The following is an 8,099-nucleotide window of genomic DNA, read 5'->3' on the forward strand; positions in this document are numbered from 1 at the left end:
CGCCGGAGCCGCCCGTCGCCGCCCCGAGCCCCCGAGCCCTGCCGCACCCCGCCGCCCTCGCCGGAGCCAGCCGAGCCCCGCCGGAGCCCTGCCCCGACGCGGTACACCTCGCCGTCATTTGGCGGTTTATTTTAAAAAACCGTTCGTCTTAAAAAAACCCTAGATCGGTTTATTTCTTCGGTTTTGTTTTTCTGTGAACGTTCACCGACCCGTTAGTTTTAAGGAACGCGTTCGTCGGATTTTCTCTGTTAACGAACGTCCATTCTTTAACCGTTCGTCAGTTTTTCTTTTTCGTCGGATTTTTCTGCGATTATCTCAGATCTCGATTTCTGATCGGATCTTCGTTTCTGTTTAACTTTTCGCTCGTATCGGAATCAGGCGATTCAAGCGCCTAGAGTTTCGTCTCGAAATTCTCTTTCCGTTTAACCTACTCAAACAAGTTTTTGCTACTGTAAAATTTCACCTAGATCCAGATTAGTAAATGAAGCTTGTTTCTTTCGCCATTTGACTTTCGTTGCATCGTTCGAGTTGATTCTTTTTGCAAACCGGAGTTCTTAAGTTGAACTTTCTAGTTGGATCTTTCATTCTAGTTTTACCTGTGCATTAGATAAGTACTTATTGTTTGCCTGTTTGTTTGCGATAGAGTACCCGGAGTGTGCCGCTTGTTACTTTGAATCGCTAGGTTTCGCGTATCATCAGCAAGGCAAGTAACACTTTGATCATACCTTCCATACCCAGTTTTTATTGCATTAGATCTATTCCTCAAACATTGCATGATTAGGATCTAATTAAATTGTGGGTATTGGGAAGTAGTTGAGGTAGTACCTATTACCTGTTCTTTTATCAAACCCTTGGGAGTTACTTCTACGTTTGCTATTATATTGCCATGCTATGCTCGTAGACGAGGATTGGGTTTGAGTGATATTCATGACAGATGTGAGATTGTTAATAATGGTTTACTTAAGGTGGCAACTAAAACTCACATCTGGGTGGATTGAGGCACCTGGGGAACCCAGTGTTGTCTGTTTGTATAAGGACCGCCACCCAGGCTCAAAGGGATCATAAGATTATTCATGCTAGAAACTTCCGTGTGCAGCCACAAGCTATTATGGGCTCTAGCATAGTTGAGTAGGTTACATGATCTCTTGAAGAGGTGGGCTAGCAGATGTAGGGGAAAGTAGGTGTAACTGTCCATCTGGAGTAAAGAGTGATTGTTTCCGAAAGACTGTGTCTCGGTCATCCGTTTCTCAAACATCATGTAGTGCGAGAATCAAGCGGAGGCGATCGAGTCTTGTGGGGAAAAGTGCACAAACCTCTGCAGAGTGTACAAACTAATCATGGTTAGTCGTGTCCCCGGTTATGGACAATTTGAGTATCTAGTACCTGGATTATCATTTGAATGTCATCACCATGTTACTTTTAATTAATTTTGTTGGGTTAATGATGACTTTTAATTGGGATTGAGATGCTGTCAACCATCTCAATGTTTAACAACCACCATGATAGTTAAATAAAATTTATTCCTTTGCAGTAGGGAAAAATTGGCTTTCCGCAAAAACTTTAACCATAGAGCTTTCCACCAGCCATATATGCATGTAGTATAGCATTATTATGTTCATTATTCTCCATGTGTTATTTTGCCAGCATATTCCATGTGCTGACCCGTTTTCGGGCTGCAACGTTTCATGTTGCAGACTTTTCAGACGACGAGTAAGGTGCCTTAGGTCGTGGTCTTATACTGAGTGATGCCGTTGGAGTTGATGGACTCACTTATCTTCCAAGTCTTCCGCTGTTATCGTTTTTAGATGGCCTTAAGCCATATTTATCATACTTATTCTCTTTGGAGTTATTCGATGTAATAAGTGTGTGATTGCTACTCTGTTATAAATCCTCCATTTGTACTGTGCGTGTCAGCATTACTGATCCAGGGATGACACTGGTGCACAACAGCACAGACCATTTGAGGTCTGGTCGCTACAAAGGTGGTATCAGAGCACACGTTGACTGTAGGACACGACCACTAAGCTTAAGCCCTAGAACACTTCTCTCTTCTCGTTTCTGACCCCTCTCCACTTTCTACTCTTTTAGGAATGGCGGATGCAAGGAGCAAGTTCATGCAACCAGATGAAGACACGCCTTTTGGACGACACTTGAAGGAAGTCACTAAGTACTTGAACATAGGAATACCAAGCATCACCGGAACCTACAACGCCACATTACCCCAAGACGAGAGCTGGAAGATTCAAGCTCACATTCCAGGAAGGACGTTTGTGCCAGTTACTGAACCCATAAGATTAGTTTTCGAAGCATCAACCTGGAGTTTAGGGAAGAGCATGGCAGCCCACATCGCTATGGGACGCATTGGAGAAGTCTACCACCAGGAGCTTAAGGATACAATTTATCAGATTAGTAGACGCCGAGACGCGCAATGGGAGATGATCAAAACCAAGAAGGATGGATCAATTGCAGCTTTCATACAGGAGCAAAACCAACACTTTCGCCGCCAGGAGAACCAGATGTGCTCGGACAAGGAAGAACTGAAGAAGGCATTAACCAAGATCAAGGAGCTGGAGGAAGAACTCAAGGCTACACGCGAGGATTATTTGGAGGAAATCATAGCATTAGTAGGGAAGAATGACGACCTGGAGAAGAAGATTGGAGTATTCATGGGAAATCCAGTGCCAAAAGCAAAAGATGACGAATGCACTTGTACGGATAACTACATCATCATCGACGACACCGACTCGGAACCAAGTGAAGATGACTATGTTGATGAAGCTGGAGCAGACATCATGGAGTCTTCAACTGATCAGAATTTCTAAGTAGACCACCATATCAGTAGTAGTTTCCCCCCATTTAATAATATAGTTCAAGCACTTTGTAACGCTAGTTAGATCGATTGTATGCCTTGTTTGAATTGATTGAGTGATATTGATTGTACTTGTCTCATGAGCATATGGGTAGTGTTTTCCCTCTAGACCTCATTCTATTCTTAACTCTCATCTTTTCTAACCTATCAGATGCCTCCGAGACGCGACCCCAGATTTGTTTTCCCACCAGAGATCACCCAGTTGATTCAGCAACAGAATGCCCTGATGCAAGTGTTAGTGCAGAACCAAGGCAACAACAACAACAACAACCCACCACCACCACCACCTGTTGATCACTTAGCCCGTTTCTTAAGGCTAAACCCGCCGGTGTTTTCCAGTAGCACCGAGCCGATTGTTGCAGATGATTGGCTCCGCAAAGTTGGAAGGGAGTTGACCACTGCAGGATGCACAGATGCGGAAAGAGTGTGTTTTGCCGCACATCAGCTTGATGGACCCGCAGCATCATGGTGGGAGAATTATACCGCCACACACCCTATTGACACTGTCACATGGGACCAGTTTCAGCAAGCTTTCCGTACAGCTCATGTTTCAGCAGGAGCTATGGCTATGAAGAAGCGCGAGTTTCGCAACCTACGCCAAGGAGGACGCACCGTAGGCCAGTATGTGGAGGATTTCAGTAAGTTAGCACGTTATGCACCAGATGACGTTGCTACAGATGCAGCCAAGCAGGAGAAATTTTTGGAAGGACTGAATGATGAACTGAGTATGCAGTTGATGGTAGCAACCTTCAACAACTATCAGGAGTTGGTAGATAGAGCTCTCATGATTGAAGGGAAGCAACAGCAGATTGAAAACCGTAGAGGAAGTATGGACAAGGGAAGTATAACTCTGGAGCTCAACAGAAGCCACGTTTTGCCCCGAAGCCGGGAGGACAGTTTCAGCATACCCATGGAGGAGGTAGTTCGCACAATCATAATGGCTCCAAGAATGGTAATGGGAATGGAGGAACCAACGGACAGAAGCGCACCAACCCATCTACCCCAGCCAAGAGGGATCTAAGTCATGTTACCTGTTTCAAGTGCCAGAAGACTAGACATTATGCAACTGATTGTCCTGAAGCCCAGAATGGAAATGGTAATGGAAGCTCTGGGAAGAAGCCGAACCCGTTCAACAATGGACACGTGAACCACGTGAGCGTGGAGGAGGTTGAAGCTCAGCCTGATGCAGTAATAGGTAAGTTTTTGGTTAAGTCATTTACTGCAACCGTTCTTTTTGATACTGGTGCATCGCATTCGTACATATCAAGGGGATTTGTGAATAAGTTTAAGCTGCCCACCAAAGTTCTCAGAACCCCTATGTTAGTAACCTCGCCAGGAGCAGAGTATATGGAAAGCCAAGGATGTTTTCAGATGCCATTGGCCATTGGTAGGCATGTTTTCCCCTCAGACCTAATAGTTTTGGAGTCACAAGGTTTGGATGTGATTTTGGGAATGGATTGGCTATCGTTGTATGGAGGGAACATCGATTGTGCCAGCAAGTCGATTTTGCTTACCACCCCAGAAGGAAAAAGGATTAAGTATGTATCCAGGCATATGCCGAAGAGGACTCAAGTGAATTCCTTATCAGGAGTTGTACAGGAGGAAGTACCAGTGGTGAAGGATTACCCGGATGTATTTCTAGAAGAGTTGCCAGGCATGCCACCAGATAGAGACATTGAGTTCTTGATTGAACTTTTGCCAGGCACAGGGCCAATATCTAAGAGACCGTACAGGATGCCCGCAAAAGATTTGGAGGAAATTAAGAAGCAGATCAAGGAGTTACTGGATAAAGGCTATATTCGCCCAAGTTCGTCACCTTGGGGATCACCAGTACTTCTAGTGGAGAAGAAAGATGGATCATTGAGGATGGTTGTTGATTACAGTGGATTGAATGAAGTGACCATCAAGAACAAGAACCCACTGCCAATGATCAATGATTTGTTTGACCGCCTACAAGGAGCTAAAGTATTTTCCAAGATCGATCTACGATCAGGATATCATCAGTTAAAGATTCGAGAGCAGGATATACCTAAGACGGCTTTTACCACCAGATATGGACTGTATGAGTATACCATTATGTCATTTGGTCTGACTAACGCACCTGCCTATTTTATGAACCTGATGAACAAAGTGTTTATGGAGTTTTTGGATTAGTTTGTCGTGGTGTTCATTGACGATATTTTAGTCTTTTCCAAGAATGAGGAAGAGCATGAGGAGCATTTGCGATTGGTACTTGAGAAGCTCAGAGAACATCAGCTATATGCCAAGTTCAGCAAATGTGAATTTTGGCTGAAGGAAGTTGGATTCCTTGGACACGTTATTTCCGGAGAAGGAATAGCAGTAGACCCTGCCAAAGTTGATACAGTGACAAGTTGGGAATCACCCACGATAGTTGGAGAAATCCGGAGTTTTCTTGGACTTGCAGGATACTACCGGAGGTTCATCGAGAATTTCTCGAAGATTGCTAAGCCCATGACTGAGCTATTGAAGAAGGACACCAAATTCAATTAGACTGAGGATTGTGAAGCTAGTTTCCAAGAGTTGAAGAAACGATTGGTTACATCACCAGTGTTGATTCTACCAGATCAACGCAAGGATTATGAAGTTTATTGTGACGCTTCTCGTCGAGGACTTGGAGCAGTGCTTATGCAGGAAGGAAGAGTTGTGCCATATGCTTCACGACAACTTAAACCCCATGAGAAGAATTATGCTACGCATGATTTGGAGTTAGCAGCCGTGGTGCATGCGTTGAAGACATGGAGACATTTTCTCATCGAAAATCATTGTGAGGTGTACACGGATCACAAGAGTTTGAAGTATATTTTCACGCAGAAGGAGTTAAACCTCAGACGGAGGAGATGGTTGGAGCTCATTAAGGATTATGATATGAGATTGCATTATCACCCAGGAAAGGCCAACGTAGTAGCAGACGCGTTGAGCCGCAAGAGTCATGTCAAGACCCTCATGACAGGAGAGTTACCTCAGGAGTTAGCCGAGGACCTTCGCGAGCTATGTTTGGAGATAGTCCCAAGAGGCTATTTAGCGACACTGGAGATTTAGTCTACCTAGATGGAAAGGATCAGAGAAGCTCAGAAGACAGACAAGGAGGTTGAAGAGATAAAGGAGAATATGAGCAAAGGAAAGGCCAAAGGATTTCGTGAGGACGAGCACGATACCTTATGGTTTGAGGACCGCGTTTATGTGCCAAATGATCCGGAGATCAGGAAGTTGATTTTGCAAGAAGCCCATGATTCACCATACTCGATTCACCCAGGGAATACCAAGATGTATTTGGATCTAAAGAATACTTTCTGGTGGACCGGAATGAAGAAGGATATTGCAGAGCATGTAGCATTTTGTGATGTGTGTCAGAGAGTGAAGGCAGAGCATCAGAAGCCAGCAGGATTTCTACAACCATTGCCAATACCCGAATGGAAGTGGGATAAAATAGGCATGGATTTTATCATAGGATTACCCAGGACTCGTTCAGGCTATGACTCAATATGGGTTGTAGTCGACCGTTTGACGAAAGTGGCTCATTTTATTCCAGTGAAGACCACTTACACCAGTGCTAAGTTGCCAAATATATACATGACCAGGATCGTATGTTTGCATGGAGTTCCGAGGACCATTGTATCAGACAGAGGAACCCAATTTACCTCGAAATTTTGGAAGCTGTTACATGAAACATTGGGAACCAGGCTAGAATTTAGTACAGCCTTTCACCCACAGACAGATGGACAGACTGAGAGAGTCAATCAAATTCTGGAGGACATGTTGAGAGCTTGTGCACTAGATTATGGATCTAGTTGGGATGACAATTTGCCATATGCAGAGTTTTCTTACAAGAACAGTTATCAAACAAGTTTGAAGATGGCCCCTTTCGAAGCTTTGTATGGAAGGTGTAGAACACCATTGTTATGGGACGAAGTTGGAGACCGTCAGTTGTTTGGACCAGATTTGATTAAGGAGTCTGAACAGAAAGTGAGGTTGATTCGCGATAGGCTCAAGGTAGCCCAGTCCAGGCAGAAGAGTTACGCTGATTCTAAACGAAAGAAGACAGTTCACGAAGTCGGAGACAGAGTTTATCTTCGAGTATCACCACTTCGAGGAGTGAAGCGCTTTGGAGTTAAGGGAAAGTTAGCGCCCCGTTTTATCGGACCATACAAAGTTTTGGAACGTATGGGAGAGGTTGCCTACAAGCTGGAATTGCCCGAAGGATTGTCTGGAGTTCATGATGTATTTCACGTTTCCCAGTTAAAGAAGTGCCACGCAGAGATGGCTGAGATACCACTGAGAGATAGTGTGCCGCTGGAAGCGATTCAGCTGGAAAGTGATTTGACCTATGAGGAGAAACCAGTTAAGATTCTTGAGTATGCCAGCCGAGTTACCCGCAGCAAGGTTATCAAGTTTTGCAAAGTCCAGTGGAGTCACCATTCGGAAGATGAAGCCACCTGGGAGCGAGAGGAAGACCTACGGAAGGACCACTCCCACCTGTTTTCTAGCCAACCCGAATCTCGAGGGCGAGATTCATCTTAAGAGGGGTAGGTTTGTAACATCCCACATTTTTAATTTGGTATGTTGTACATAGATCATCATTGCATATCATATTTTTATTGCATTTTGACAAATCCTCGATAAATCCTAAGCAACTCAAGGACCCTCGGAGAGAGTTGGGGATTTTCTCGAATTTTTCATATTTGATTTTCATCAAATAATAAAACGAGGATTTTTGGTTTTAATTATTTTCTCTTCGGAAAAGTATTTCATTAAAAACTTAATGAGAGGAGAAAATATGACTTCTCCAAAACAATTGAAATATTGGAGGAAAAATGTTAAAATCATTTATTGGATTTTATTCGGATTTTATTTGCAATTTTAAATGCATTAAAAATATTGTCCGTTTTCAAAACTGCATTTTTGTGTCAAAAAAATGTTCACCCTGTTCTAAATATTCTAACTAGACGGGGAAAATTTGTTTTATCTTTTTTGGATTTTTATTTATTTTTTCTACGAATTTTTCGGCGGAAGATTTAAAAAAAAATCGCGCCGCGCCCGACCGGGCCGAGGCCCAGCCGAGCAGCCGGCCCAACCCCGCGCGTCTCCTCTGCGAGCACGCCCGACGCCGCCGCCGTGACCGCCTCGGACACCGCCCCGCGCCTTGCCCCCTCCTCCAACCACCCTCCCCCCTCTTTATAAACCCCGCCGCCGCCCCCTCCCTCTCACCCCG

This window comes from Triticum aestivum, chromosome 3D (assembly GCF_018294505.1).
Source record: "Triticum aestivum cultivar Chinese Spring chromosome 3D, IWGSC CS RefSeq v2.1, whole genome shotgun sequence".
Classification (NCBI taxonomy): Eukaryota; Viridiplantae; Streptophyta; class Magnoliopsida; order Poales; family Poaceae; genus Triticum; species Triticum aestivum.